The sequence below is a fragment of the Mirounga angustirostris genome, unplaced genomic scaffold (genome assembly GCF_029215605.1).
Source record: "Mirounga angustirostris isolate CCGP_5_RB_7025 unplaced genomic scaffold, mMirAng1.0.hap1 SCAF_7, whole genome shotgun sequence".
Classification (NCBI taxonomy): Eukaryota; Metazoa; Chordata; class Mammalia; order Carnivora; family Phocidae; genus Mirounga; species Mirounga angustirostris.
Window position 1 is genome coordinate 119,403,293 of NW_026991715.1, and position 16,366 is coordinate 119,419,658.

At 38.5% G+C, this 16,366-nt stretch overlaps 1 long non-coding RNA gene across 1 annotated transcript in view; it reads right to left on the bottom strand.

The window, feature by feature from the left end:
- LOC135365432 (uncharacterized) overlaps positions 1–16,366 on the bottom strand; it is a 229,603-nt gene that overhangs the window by 49,546 nt on the left and 163,691 nt on the right. The window contains exon 3 of the long non-coding RNA XR_010413285.1: positions 12,564–12,715. This is a non-coding gene — a long non-coding RNA (uncharacterized LOC135365432). The remainder of the gene's footprint in view (positions 1–12,563; positions 12,716–16,366) is intronic.

A 16,366-nucleotide genomic window follows, 5' to 3' on the forward strand; every position in this document is an offset into this window, starting at 1 on the left:
CCCATAGCAATGTCTTTGAACACAGACATTAGGATTTTAAAATGTTCGTTAGAGGTGAAATAACATCTCTCTGGCAGGAAGGAATTAATGTGTCTCCGTGACCGTCTCCCCAGGGAGTAATGCAGGCGCTGTAGAAAATGATGCTCAGTAGTCTCAGGAAATCATTTAGGATTGATTAGTTACTAGCTCCATAATTTGAAATTTACTATAGAATTTGGAATACAAAGGATTTATTGACCTGGCTCTGTTTTCCAACCCTTTTTTTGCTGAAATCATTTTAAAGTAAAGAGAAGTAACAGGGACAAAAAATATTGGATTTTATTTTTTGAATTAACCTTAGCCAACATGCATTTAATAATAAATTGGGCTATAGATTTACATGTTAAGTTCCCAAGTATTAAGTTTGTCCTGGTTTCTTTTTGAAGAAAGAACACATATGCTGTTTAACTAATAAGTGAGGCAGTGGTAAGCAGCCTATTCAACACTGTGAGGGGCAATAACAAACAAAGTATTAGGACATTGTAAAAATACGTGTTTGTTCTGGGAATCGTATAGTTGTCAAAATCCACATTGCTAAAGTTGGCATCTGAAGTTTTGGGGTAAGCAATGTTAGCCTGCAGAGGATTGAGCCTCCTGGGATTTTTCCAGAGCATCAATTTTATAACATCTGCTTTTACTTTGTGTATATTTTATTTCCCCTGCTTGTGTTCCCTCTCTCGCTGTGTCTCTCTCTGTCACATAAATAGAAATTTTTAAAACCATAAATTTAACATAAACTGACCCTTTTGTAGTTTATTTTATTTTTAACAACTCTCAGATAATCATTGATTTCAAACAGACTTTCGAAGATTTTTTTTCTTTTTCTGAGTGACAATGAATTGCAATGTAATTTTCTAAAACCAGCTTCAAAAAGTTAAGTTCCATTAATTTAATTTACTTCAGTTTCTAGCATGTGCTAATTTGGAAATCACCACACATCTAGGTAAACCTTATGTCAGAGGAGCTCTTGAAATGGAAGGATCTAGTCATTTGAAATCTAAAAAAAAAAAAACTTGGAAGCTAAAAAATAACCATCAACCAATAATTCATGGCTTCTTCATTGACAAAGAATCTAAGTGACAAGATACCAAAAAGAAAATTGTAAAAACTGAACAAGCAGGGGTGTCTAATGTTAAAAAGTAACAGATCTATGACTTTATTTTGAATTTCCCAAGTTTTTTAAATATTAGTAAAAAAAAAATACGTTGCTAACAATACTTCCTTCCTCCTCTGTTAGCAATTTCTCTGGCAAATGTTGATTTCTCGTAATGCTAGTACTGCCAGCCTCTCCCCAGCTCCCATCCTATGTGCTCACATGCTACCGACTGGCTGTCTAGATGCCTATGATTTTCAGACACTGATAATGCTTACTGAAGAAGCCATGCTTTCCACCAATCACCTTCTCTATACCTAACAGAGAACTTCCCACACTTCCTTGGTGCTACCAAAAAAGAAGCTTTGGAGTTCTTGTTGGACTAGCCAATTCTAACTCTTTCATTAGACTCTAGCTCTTTCCATGAAATAGTGAAATACCAAAGATTTCCAAGAATTACTACTTTATTGACTTCATTGTCAATAGGATCATTGTCAAAAGGATAGACTTACCATAGCCCATAGGGTTGGATATATGATTTTCCTTAAATGGTCACATTCTTCTATCCTCTAGAGCTCTTTATAAGAACCTGCTTAGAATATATGGTACTTCTCTATGGAAAAAAAAAAAAAAGCCAGTTTTTGCAGATAATTTCAGGCTTTATCCCCTGAATCCAAAAGCACTTGGATATAATGCAAATTGAATTTCTAATATACAACTAGGAAGGATTAAATATCTAGGGAGATTATCAATAGTGAGTTTCTAAATATTTTATCCACTTTGAATTCAAGGTCTTACAAGTCCTTGAGACTAAAATCAAGAGTATATTCAAAGTTAGGATAAAACAATTTTTTCATCTTTCCACAAACCTTCAGTTTCAACATCCCACAAAAGATGATTGACTATGCTTTGTAGATTTGTTACACCTTACTCTGTAACAAAGACCAACGCTAAATTGAAATTCTGCCATGCACTTTTACTTAGCAAATCATTTGAGTTAAACTAATTTATACCCATCATTATTATTAATTAATGAGATTTCACTCTTGTCTGTAATGATTAAATCTAATTCCCAGCAAAAGCAGTCTAGAAAGCCCCAGCCAGGCAGTTCACAGATCAGAATAGATTATGTGACTCTGATATTTATGTTTATGGGAGGTAGAAATGATAGCAAGTCCACTGTTATGGAGGTAGAAGCGAACTTAAATGGCAAACCATGCCCAGGTAGATTATGTCCTACAGAAATACCTAGACTAAATCCAGTATATAAAATGCGAGCATCAACTGAGAAAACTGGGAGCAGATGCTACATCTGCATAATTAAGGATGTTAAGAAAAGAAGTAAGAAATTATATATATATATATTTCAGCATATTTGGCAGCAGATTGAGTGAGAATCTATGAAATAATACAAAAAAGGTAGATAGGAGCCAAATGATCACAATAGGAAATTTTAGTTTTATTCCAACTAAATGGAAGTCATAACTCTTTTAAGCAAGAGACCACCATGATCTGACTTACAATTTTAATAGAACAGTTTCCTATGTATAAAACAAATTGGGAGGGCATGTATATAAGCATGGAGATATGCACACCAGTTGTCCAGATGAGAGATAATAGTGCCTTGGACTAGAAGGGTGGCAGTAGAAAAATTCATGGATTTTAGGTATATTTTGGAAAGATACACAAGAACTTGCTGAAAGACTAATGGATCTGATGAAAGATGGTGAGAGAAAAGGAGGACTTTTAGCTTTCTGGCTTGCTTGCTTGCTTGAGTAGATGGTGATGGCATTAACTGAGGTAAGGGCAACTGGATGAGAAACAGATTTTGTAGGTTAGTACATTTTGGACATGATAACTTGGAGTCATCCATCAAATGGACAGTTGTATATACAAATATGGAGCTCAGTGGATGATCTGGCCTAGAAATAATCAACATAAAATGGGAAAATTATCAGCTTTTGATTGTATTTAAACTCAAGAGGCTTGATGATATCATCTAGGGAAAGAGTATAAATGGAAAAAAAAAAAAAGAATAGAACTCAGGAAAAAAAACTGAGGAACTCCAACAGAAAAAGCCAAGATTGAAGTAGATACAGGAGGAGTCAGATAAATTACAAAGGAGATAAAAAGGAGTGGGTGGTGTCACAAATGACAAAGAGTATTTTAAGGACTTGACTTTAAGTAGTTGACTGTGTGTACCATCACTGAAAAATCAGGGGAGATAAAGACTAAGATATGTCATTGGAATTGTAATAAGATGGTTTTGGTGACCTTGAAAAAGAGTTTCAATGGGGAGTGGGATAAAAGTGAAAATAAAATGGATCAAAATCTGAATGGAAGGTGGAGGTGTGGATATTACAAGTGTAGATCATTTATGTAAGAGACTTTGCCATGAAGCTGAACAGAGAAATGACCAGTAGCTAGAAGAAAAAAATGGCATGAAAGGGAGGCTTATTTTTTAAGGACAGAGCAAACTAAAACATTTTAAACACTGATGAGAATAATTCAATAGAGAGGAAATAAATACTAATGCTGTATAAAATATAAGAGATGATTATAGAGGCAAAATCCTTGAGAGAACAAGAAGGGATGAGATCCACAGCATCAATATAGGGGATTTCATATGACAGGTGCATTTGCAAGTGGTAATTTCAAATAAAACCAGTCAACCCATCTATATCATTTTATTCCATAATATTCACAAGGATAAAGAAGACAGAAACTTGGATCCAGAGAGGGTTAGAGTGTTCCAGAAAAGGGAACTCAGTGTGCTCACAAGTTAGTATTACAATAATGACTCATGGAATCAGACAAAAGTAAAGACAGGAGGGAATGCCAGCTATTGAAAAAGAGATGAAGTGAGTGGATTGGAGGTCTTAATATGGCAGAAGAATTGTTGCAGCAAGATGAAAATAAAGAAAGCAGTGATCAGGTTGGTAAATACTTGAAAATGAGGATTTCAAATGTAGTGCTGTTACTAGTGATAAAGTAAACCAGGACATGGCTTTGGGAGTGAGTGGCTAAGGCTACTCTAAAGATTGTGGTGGGGCGCCTGGGTGGCTCAGTCGTTAAGCGTCTGCCTTCAGCTCAGGTCATGATCCCAGGGTCCCGGGATCGAGCCCCACATCAGGCTCCCTACTCTGCAGGAAGCCTACTTCTCACTCTCCCACTCCCCCTGCTTGTGTTCCCTCTCTCGCTGTCTCTCTCTCTCTGTCAAATAAAATCTTTAAAAAAAAAAAAAAAGATTGTGGCATGCAAGACAGATAAGGCAATGATTGACTAGTGTAATGCATATCACTTCCTTGGATGCTAGAGTCATCAGGAATTGAGGTGGAAAAGAGCATGAGAAGCTTCAGTCAGTGGGGAAGAGTGACCGGCCGGTTTAGAGAGCAGCTATATGAGGGGGAGAGTCAGATGAAATGAAGGTTAAAAGACCTAGGGTTTTGGAAGGAGGGAGAAAGGAAATGAAATGGTTTCAAAGCAGCAATGAGCAGCAAGGGGTCACATAACATAATGCCCGGTCTTGGGGAAACAGAACAAATAGCCTCCATTTGAGAGGTCCTTGGGGGAAGTAGCTTAATCTAGTTTTAGTTAAGGCAAAAAGGAGAAATAAAGATTTGGAAGAGAACGAGGAGGATATAGGAGACTGTGTTGATCACAGATGGGGTGCTTCAGGGAGCACAGGAAAAGTGTCTGCGGGGGTGGCTGGAGGCTGGGTCAAATTCAAGGATGGCAATGGCAGCATTAGACCAAGAAAAGGCAAGCCAGCACGCACCCTACAAGGCTCAGGATTCTCATTCTGCCACAGGGAAAACCAAGACGTGACCTGTGATGATGTTAGTTCTGATAGCGAAATCACACAACGGTAGCCCGTGATGCCACAGGGACCTGGTCGCTGTCACCTCCTACAGTTCCAGATATCCTAAGGATCTTAGGCCACATCAATTTTATATTACATATTGCAAAATTAAACAATGGTAAGTCAAGCCTATCAGCTGGAAAGCAGGTTAGTGTCAAAAGGTATCTTCTTTCATATGTCACCCTTTTTGAAAAATGTTAAACCCCTCCCTTTCTTTTATAGGATAGAGGAGATTTTTAAATTTAATCAAGGCTCAGACTCTGGTGTATATTTTTGTCTCCATTTGTTTTTATTTTCCAAATGAAACTACCTATAACATACTTCTCTCCTCAAAAATTCTAGTGGAGAAATGATATTCTCATTTCACTTCTTTTATTGAGTCACCCTAAGAGGTGATTTAATATACTGATGCCATGCCAGTTATGTAGGTTTGGAATTGGGTATCTCTACAATTTCATCAGTGATGCTGTCCCAAGACTATTGATTCCTCTCAGGAAATTTAAATCTCTGAATGGCAACCGATGGCGCTAGGAAGAATTGCGCAGTCAGTAATCCATGAGTTCACCAAACGTTCTAGTCAGAGCACAGGCTCGTTTTTCCCTCTAATGCGGATCTCTTTTTACTCATTTGATATTAGGTCAGACTCCCTACCTCAATGAACTGCACAGCTTCTTATTTGTGCACGGAACATAGGGAAAAACCAATTTCATTGAGGCTGTGACTTGAAGGCAGTGGGGGCTTGTATGACAAATGGTTGACTCACATGAACTCTCAAGAAAATTACGTATCTCCAGTCAGAAATCTCTCTTTTGTTTATTTAAATATAGAGTGATATGTCCCTTCACTATATCTCTTCGTTTGAATCAGCAGCAAATAGACACTCACATCAAACCACGAAGGTGGTGGCACTTGAATTGGGTCTTAAAACATGAAAAGGAGCTCTGAAAATATAAGGGAAGGTTGACACAGTGTCTGCAGATTTACAGGTACCTGAAAAAAGATGACATATTCAGGAACGAACTGTAAAGTTCATGTGGTCATAGTGAGGGGTGTGTGTTTTCGTTCTGGGAAAGAGCAAAGATTATCTGGAGGCAGAAGTTACCATACAGAAAGTAAATTTCCATATGTCAAGTTTATCACATCAACTGGGTTGACTTTTTAAAAAACCAGCTCATCATTTGATTATATTGACAAGTTGATTGGGTTAGAAATGCAAAACTCGTTGAGAATGAGGACATAAACAGAGTTGATTTAACTCAGATTATAACTCCTCGATGTAGCATTAATTTCTTTACGGAAATAAAGGAAATAACACCTTCTGCCTCTTTCTAGCTTTTGGCGATTTGTACTAATACTTCTTGGATTTAGTCTCTAAGTGTAAAGGTAGGGATCTGAGCTGGATAGATCTCTACAATATATGCAGCTGTTTTACTGAATTGAGTAGTCAGTCCACACACACGCACCCACACACGTTATTAAGTACATACATATTACTAATCAAGCTAATTTTTCAACCTTTTTAGTATAATTCCTCTAATTGAATTTACATATGTCATTATTTGAGATAATGGGTAATGAAATTAGAACAGATTTACAAAACAAATTCTAAATACTTCATACTTCTGATTTTCACAAGTTTGGGTAATTTCTGCATTGATTTTTCTACCACGGAGGTAAATGTCCCAACTTAGTCTCACAGACATGTATTTCAGGGTGCCACTTAAAACCCACCAAACACCTTCATATTTGCTTTCTTCTTATCCAGATGTTTTTTTTAATATATAAAAAACTAGTGATTCTAACATTTTTAATATGTAAGCCCTAAATTTCATTGGCAAATGGTAAAGATGTCTTTAGAATTGAGTAGGTATGTTTAAATAGTCGTGATTTTTTTCCTGGTAAATTGTGAGTAAAATATTTATCTAAAATTATATCGGGAATTCTCAACTTTCTCTCTTTTTTTTTTTTTTCTGTGAATAACTGGCATACTAACATAGCCTTAAAATAATTTGGGGAACTATTGGTTTTCTGAACCCCAGCATATTTGAGAAAGGAGAACCACGAGATCAGTAATCAACAGGACACTGAGATAGAAGGACAGGCATTTGAAGGCTGCAGGTGTGAGAAGGTTTGTGACAGGTGAGGGTAGGAAGCCTGGCCTCACACCAACTAAACTAGCGAAAGAGACCCAAGTTTAGGACATGAAGCAAGAATGAAAGCTAGTGCAGTTCTGTGTTCACCCTTTCCCACAACCTGAACACCCAAAGACCACAAGAGAGCAGAGCAGAAAGCCAGAGTACCAGCCACAGAGTCATGGCCTGACAGCCAACCCTCACCCTACCTACTACTGACTGGCTCCATGGTTGGGAGAAGTTTCCTTAGTCCTCAAGCCCCTCTGTTCTTATATGTGTAAACGAGATAATAATGAAACCTACCTTTTTAGTAAAATGTGAGGAATAAATAATATAATCCAGTAAAGTGGACACATGGTAAATGGCATGTAAATGTTCAGTACATATTAGAACTGTATTTTTTTAGAGGGGAGAGGAGCGGAGGAAGGGAGAGAGGGAGAGGGAGAGAATCTTAAACAGGCTCCACATTCAGCACGGGGCCCAACGCAGAGCTTGATCTTACCACCCTGAGATCATGATGTGAGCCGAAATCAAGGGTCAGACGCTGAATTGATGGAGCCACCCAGGCGCCCCAGAGCTATATTAGGATTATGATTATGATTACTATCGCATAATCTAGGACAGTAGCATCAAAGTGAGAAGGGATAGTAAGTCTAGTCCTATGCAGATGGAGAAAAATAACCCTCCTGCATTCATCAGAGCTACCTTTAACAAAGCACCACAAACCGGGTGGCTTAAACAACAGGAACTTATTGTTTCATATTTCTAGAGACTAGAAGTCTGAGATGAACATGTTAGCAAGTTGGGTTCCTTCTGAGGACTGGGAGGCAGAATCTCTCTGGGCCTCTTCCAAGCCTCTGGTGGTTTGCTGGCAGCCTTCGTGGTTTTCTTGTAGCATCTTCACCCTGACCCCTGCTTCTGTGCTCCCTGCGTGCACATCTCTGTTCAAATTTCCCCTTTTTTGTAAAGACACCAGTGATATTAGATGAGGGACGTACCTTATTCCAGAATGGCCTCCTCTTAACTAATTACACCTGCAAAGACTCTACTTCCAAACAAGGTCACTTTCTGAGGGCCTGGGGGTTGGAACTTAACCATATGAATTTTGGGGAAGCACAATTCAACCTCTAACACCTCCCTCTGGAACACTCCTCCTAGGTAGTTGCACCTGCTCATAGAGTCCTCGTGACAGTCTGTTCTTCACACAGCTTCTTTTCATGGTCTAGTGGCTAGGGCTCCCTCCTCCTGGCATCACAGGTTAGACCACTAAGTGAAAAATATAGGAATATGGAATGAAACTATTTTCTCAAACATGTAAATGGAAAAATCCTAACTGCCACTGAAAGGTACTTAGGCTCCATGCCAAGTGTAGGAGATGGAGAGGATCTACATTACTCATATCATTTGTTCTTAACCTCTTTGAGAGTTTACTGAAAGCTAAGGATGTTAATTCCCTAGAATACAAGTGCACATGAAAACACGCACTGTTTTTTTGTATACACTTTCTAAAAATTGTTAGATTACCTCTTAAAGTCTTGCTTAGTCCCCCAGAGGTCCACTAAACCCAGATTGAGAATCTTGAGACCAAATCAGTCTTGCTACAGTTGAAATTTGGGGCCAGGTAAGTCTCTGTTGTGAGAGGTTGTCCTGTGCATTGTAGGATATTTAACAGCATCCCTGGTTGTTAAATGCTAGTAGCATCCCCCAGCTGTGACAATCAATATCTGCAGACATTGCCAGATAGCTCCTAGGGGGCAAAATCACTCCATTCGAAAACCATTGGTCTACACAGAGGGTTGATCCTTGCCCTCAAATCCGTTTATGTAAACATTTGGTAAAAGCTACTCTCCACTGCCAGGAACAGTGTTAAATAAATAATAAGAAAAACAGTTATCACTAGATTGAGGGTGTCCAGGAAATACGTACTTGCATGTTTGTTTGTTCATTGTTTTATCTTCAAAGGATAAAGAATGCATGGCACTCTGTGAGTGTCCAGAAAATACTTATACATGTGTTGTAGTTGTTTGTCCTCAAGCCATTCACAATTAGTGGGTGAGACAGAAAAATAAGCATCTAATCATAAATGTTGCCCAAATAGTCTTCCTTTGGGGGATGCTGGAATAACCTGAATATTTATGCACGTGATAATACTGTACTACTTGGATGGAAAGGTACTATGAGTGCATAGAGAAAATTATTTTGTCTGCTCAAAGCTGGAAACCTGTTTGTGAACCTATTATGTATGTTAGCAGAGGAGGGTGTGTGAAGGGATATATGTGTGTCAGATGTCCCTCTTTCAGACAAAATTTGACATAAACAAATTTTAAATGGTATTTTTTACCAATAAAACAGCATAGATTATTATATTTAAGTTTCAAACCTAAATTAAATCAGGACTATAGAAATATTTCCATATGATGCTTAAAAATAACAATGTGCCTTAAAATAAATATGACATAGGTAGAATATTATAACATTTTAATTTCCAGGAACTTAATTACTATCACATAGCACTGCCTAGGTTTGGAAGCTAATGGTACATTTAACATTCTATAATTATCTATTATTAAATAATTTGCATTGACAGGGATAGTTGTTGCTCTAGATCCTCACTCATAGAACTTTCTGTAATAATGGCAAGGTTTTATATCTGCACTGTCCCATGCAGTAGGTATCAAGCATTGAAATACAGCTAGTACAACTGGGAAACTAAATTTTAAATGTTATTTCATTTTAACTAACTGAAATTTAAATGGCCATAGGTGTCAAGTAGGTAACTCTAAATGGCTGGGAATATGTGCTCAATGAACAATTTCATTTTGTCTGATCTGATCTATTGTAAAGGAATGGGATGGCTTACGCGATGAGAAAAGGATAACCAGAACACAAATATGCTGAGAAAAGAAAGAAGGGAGGAAAACAAAGAAAATAATTTCATAAAAACCGATAAAAAGGATAAAAGTCCAGGCTTTCAGAGCCTTTCTTTCTTTCTTTTTTTCCTTTTAAATGTAGGCTCCATGCACGTGAGGCTTGATGGGCACCTGGGTGGCTCAATTGGGTAAGTGTCTCCTTTTGGCTCAGGTCATGCTTCTAGGGTCCTGGGATCGAGTCCTGGGCTCCCTGCTCAGCAGGAAGTCTGCTTCTCTCTGTACCCCTTCCCCCTGCTCATGATCTCTTTCTCTCACACACTCTCTCTCAAATAAATCTATAAAATCTTTAAAAAAAAAACAAAAACAAAATAAAAGCAATGTGGGGCTTGAACTCATGACCCTGAGATCAAGACCTGAGATCAAGAGTCAGATGCTTAACCGACTGAGCCACCCAGGTGCCCCTCAGAGCCTTTCTTGATAAAAGTTATTATAATTTGGCTAAGGCCATGGATTCCCTCACTTTCTTTGTGATTCTTGGGATATTAAGATTCCAACCACTGCCCTAGTAACAACTTAGTGCCTAGCCTCCACTCAAGAAGTACTGTCCCAAGTCACACATAGTACTCCTAGAAAAAAAGTGTTCATAATTGTTGGGATCCCCAAGTGAGACCTCCATTAGTTGGAGGCACAACATGATAGTGTCCCGAACATAGTCCTTGGCTGGCTGGTAGGCTTTGGGTTCTCAAGTCAGTTTGAAAAATCAAATTAGTTTTTATTCTTTCTTCTTTCTTTCTTTCTTTCTTTCTTTCTTTCTTTCTTTCTTTCTTTCTTCCTTCCTTCCTTCCTTCCTTCCTTCCTTCCTTCCTTCCTTCCTTCCTTCCTTCCTTCCTCCTTCCTTCCTTTCTTTCTTCTTTCTCTTTCTCTCTCTCTCTCTTTCTTTTTTAGAGAGGAGGTGGGGAAGGACAGAGGGAGAGGGAGAGAATTTTAAACAGGCTCCACACTCAGCATGACAAAGAGTTCAATCTCACAACCCTGAGATCATGACCTGAGCCGAATCAAGAGTTGGATGCTCAACCAACGCAGCAACTCAGGTGCCCCTAGTTTTTAATCTAAAAGGGGCTGCCTAAGGGCAGCAGGTCCAAAATGTCCTGTATGTCCAAACCATCAGCCAGGGGTCATTCATCTGTACCACAAAATGAAGGAGCAACAGCTATAAGAATAGATGTAGGAAGGATGTCTGGAGGTGGCAGGCGCTTAGCATAGGAAATAGATGAGCTAGAGCCAACCCCAGGTTTTTCTGATGGACCACTCGGTAAAGTCAAGAGGAATGGTGATCAGATTATGGTCAATGTTGTCTGGCAGGAGACGAAAGACACAGATCATTCTTACCAGCCCTCCCCCATACCTCCTGGGGTGTCAGTTACTCCTTCTGTAGATGTGGGGGATGTTGTTCTCCATCTACCACCAAGAAATCAGAATGTCCCATTCTACTACATTTTCCCCCCAATTATCTTCTTCTTGCTCCCAGAGTGTTTATCCAGAAGGGTCAGGTGCAAGAGGAACAAGAGAATTTTTATGAACTTACAGGGATTCATTATGTCTTCCACTTAGGCGCATGCAGAGGGACCTAATGAGAAATACATTCCACCAAAAAGTCACTGCCCTTATAATCTAGGACCAGAACAACCCAGCAAGAGAATCCAGATGCTGAACTAGATTTAAACTGGAAATTTCCTGGCCCCCTTTTGGGTGAGCTGTCACCTGAATAATGTTCCAACTACACTTGTGACTAGGGTTGCTATTAGGGGAAAGAAAGAAACAGCAGACCTAGGAATAGTCAGTGTGGAATTCCACTTTTTCAGAATAGGTCTATATAACCCTCCATTCCTTTAGTCCTAATCATTATGCAGAAAACGGTCGAAAGGAAAGGATTCTTTTCAGAAGCCAGTCAGATTCTGTGCCTGGAGACACCAGACTCCAACCCTCCTGCAGCCTAGATCCCCCAGCTGTGAAACCCAGCAGCAATCACTGGGCTGGGCGGGAGGAGGGGAATCCAGGGGTCAGGGGGTTCGGTGGCTGACAACTGGTCCAGGGAAGTGGACACAGTGGGAAGTAGCCTCACCTGTGAGCTCAGGCTCGGGCCATTGGGGCATACTCTATTGTCTCATCAGAATTCAATTCTAAAACATAAACTCAAAGACAAAATTATTAAGCGTTTTAAGACAGTGACCACAGAGCATTAAACTTCAAGCAGGAGGCCTGTCTGATGGTTGGTGCTGGCCCTGCCTAACCGATAATGCTCCCCCACTCATACCTCGCTCTCACATCGTGAAACTCCCCCGTTAGTTTCTGTAAAACCTTCCCTTGATCCGGATTACATTGTTTCACTTGTTCCTTAGATTCTTTATTTTGTATTAATTTTTTAAAGATTTTATTTTTAAGTAATCTCTACACCCAATGTGGGGCTCAAACTCACAACCCCAAGATCAAGCGTGGCATGCTCTATTGACTGAGCCAGCCAGGCGCCCGTCTCTTCAGTGTCCTTTAGGATTGAGCCTATGTGTTACCTCTTTCACGATGCGTTCTTCTATCTCTGGAGGTAATTGGCAGTAACTGCTCCGTATTTTTGTAGCAACACTTGTCTCCTCTATCACAGCACCAGTGACCGTAATGGGATTGTCTGTTCACTGGTCTGCTTCTCTTCCTAGACTGCAAACCCCTGTAATGAGACATACATAAGCATTTGCTGAATGAGTAGATCTGTTGAAGGGTCATTTTTCTGATAGTTAAACTGCTAAGAGTCTGCAGAACAATTTTTAACATCTAGTCAAACCCTTATTTTGTTTGTGCAGCAAGCATTATGTTCTATACAGATAATTCACTAGTGAATGTCAATAGCTTTGTCAGTTTTTGGTCTGTTTAATCTTAAATTCCAAGTGGCATGATCACTTCAAGGAAAAATAACTTTCTACTGAACATACCCATACGCTGGGTGGTATGTTTTTGGAATCCTTACCCAACCAAAAATGTTTGTCTATTGTCATGAAATGATAATTTGCCTGGTCACAGATAATGCTTCAAAACTTGATAGATTTTTGTTTCATTGGCTTCTGGCTTTCAATGCTGCAAAGGAGTGTGAGTCTTAACCTGAATGTCACTTGTTTGTACACAACCTCATTTTCTTCCTGCATGCTTCCTGAAGGTTTACCTAGCCTTGAAATGAAAATTTCCAAATGTCTTTTTATCTGTGGGTCTGTATTCACTTTCTCTTTTCTGAAAGAAGCAAGTCCTTTCAGTCTTCATACTTAAAATATTTTTTAAAGGGCAGTTTTTTATATACACTAATGAGCACACTGGGTATTAATTCTCTTCCAATTTGTATAATTCTTCTTTAGGATCATTTATAATTCTGTTTGCTGTACTAGTGCCTTTATTTCCATTGTTTTGATCCTTGTCTTCCTTTCCTCTGTATTCAGACTCAGTGTGATTCAAATTTTCATAATGCTTATTATAGTCCTTATATTTTCTAATGTGAATTTTATTCTAGTATTTTGCTTTTAGTCTAGATACCATCTTTCTTTATTGTAGGCATTTACTTTTTGTACTTTTGGTTATAATTTAATCTCAACTATTTCCCTTTTTATGGCTTTCAGCTTCATAAGTTGCATGCTACTTCACACAATTCCTAGAATATAATCATGACTTAATCCCTCAATAAGTGGTGGTTATTATCATAAGCAGTTCTCAGTAATTGGCATCAGAAAAGATCCTAGAGTTGCCGTTAGGCAAATACTATTCACTCTATAAAATTCAGGCCCCAAAGAGCTAGAAATGAACTTCCTGGAGGTCACAAAGATAGTTAATAGTAAAAGGATATATTCAGTACAAGTCTTATTAAACTAAGAGTCAAACATATTTCAAGTGTCATATAACAAACATAGGATCCATGTTAAGAATGGAAATGAAGTATGACTTGACTCCTTGCACTTATTAGTGGAGATTTCATTCACAGATGTATGAAATAAAACAGGACAACTTCACAGTGAACAATTTCACAAGAAATGTATCTGGGTTTTGGTGTTCATGCTCACTTCTGAAATATCTGGACCTCCTACATTTGTTGATTATTTTCTTAATAAAGATTTGGACAATCCAATAACTCTGAGTAATATCCTTAAGCACTAAACATTGCACAATGGAAACAAGACACGCCATTCTCACATTAGAAGGGGCTGTATCTTTTTCTTTCCATTCTTAAGAGATACAAAAAGAAATGGAGAATCAATGAAGCAAACATTGTGGCCTAAATGCAAAATTTTCCCTTATATTGCTCTCTTTCAACTATGAACTTCCACTGGAGAGGCCACATTATATTGGGTTGATTGATGTAAAACTCCAAAACAAATAAATCCAAACAACCTCCCATGCCTACAGCTTCCCTCTAATTAACTTGCTGGAACTCACATTATTGGTCCACAGCTACTCCATGGGTCAGTTAAAGCTTTTGGTCTCACCTTACCCAGAGCCCACAACTGGGCAAGTATTCCATTGAGCACATGGGACTACATATTGGTATGAATAACTTCAATAACTTTACATCATAATTATCAGGAGGAATTTTTTTTCATGGCTGGGATTCAAATTGTTTTACCTGATAACTGAAATGGACTAATTATTCTGAAGAATATTAACATTTCCCAGAAAGCCAAAAGAGTCTTTTAATACTTAGATGTTAACAATGAAAGCTCTGAATACTAAATAAAGGACATTTTCTACATTATAAGAGACTCTTTCTTAGGTAATTATGATATAGCACATTTTTTCCTCCAATGCTATTGACAGCAACTTGGGCTCTCAAGCAACCCCTTTCTGGCTTTCGGGTTTGCCTTCTAACAAGCCTCACTGGATACCGAATAAGGCAAAATGATACACACAGGTCAGACAAAGTGATATTCATTAGTGAGTACAGATAAGTGAGTAGGCTCCTGAGGGCTAAGCCAAAACACGTGGTCTGATCTTTGGCTGGGAAATTCTGAAATGCTAAAATGAGAAGATTAAGGATGTCACTAAGTTCACCAAACTTTTCTATTACTTCTCTTACAGGGCATTTCTTTGTTCCAAAGAAAGACCTTTTCAAGGATAATACTGTATTGAAATACTGAGAAAAAGCAAATGCTTCTAAACTCTGAAGAAGCTCCATGTCATCTCAACATCAAAACTTGCACAGACTGTGAAGACCAGGTCTTCCCTCCTGAGTGTCATCACTCAGGAGCAGGAGACAAAAGCAAAGACAGGACCTTCTTCCAGTGGTCTCATATACACATATGTGTGTAAAATATTTTTACATTGTGACATATGCCATCCATATAGAGTAATGTGTAAAACTTATATGTATATTTCAAAAAAAAAAGCATAAACTACATATGCATGTAATCACTACCCATATTAAGATCTAGAACATTCCTAGCCCCTAGCCTCACTGTGTGCCCTTCTCTGCCCACAATTCCATCTTTTGCCCTGAATTAACCATTATTCTTACCTTCCTTTTTTCTTTAAATTTTTACCAGCTCTACATGGATCTTTTATAATATACTTAGTTTTGATTGGTTTTGAACTTTTAAAAAGTAAAACCACACTCTATATTTTTCCATCTTTCTCTGTAACATTCCACAAGCTAAATGTTTATTTGTAGATCTCCATTCTGAGATATAATGGAATAACTGGTATTGGACTGGCTCTCCCACGATAGACAACTAGAAAATGACACAAAATATATGAAACAAGTGTTTCCAGGCATTTTACATCAGACCATATAGGACTAAGATCCCTAAGATGAGGGGTGCAAACAAAGTGAGCCCTATAAATTCTTCAGAGTTCTGACTGTAGGTGCTTGCTGGACTGTGAGAAACCATGGAGAACCCAAGCAGAGCAAACTAGTCTCACTGCAGAAGACCAGAAAGAAGAGTGCTAGGAAGAGACAGAGTTCCAGAAATCTGCAGAGATTCTTTGAGTCTACAGCTGAATATTGAGCTGTGCTTGTGTAGGGTGAAACTCCATGAGGCCAGGCAAAAGGTAACTACCAGAGAAAGAATAACTGCTTGGGAGCTGTAGGCTGATCACTTTCTACAATTCACGTTGGTGAGGAGACGCTTGAGTTCTGACCAGCCAAAGTGAAACAAACTTGTTAAACATACAGGGTACATAATAGTAGCCCTAGTAGGCTCTAACTTTAATGGTAGAGCTAAACTAAGAGTAAAGGCTATTCTAGACATCCCTGCCCCGACAAAATTTACAAGCAAGCTTCAAAAGGCTCAAGCTTATCTACAACTCACTTAATTGCCTGTCAAAACAAACTGTAAGGCTCTTTAAA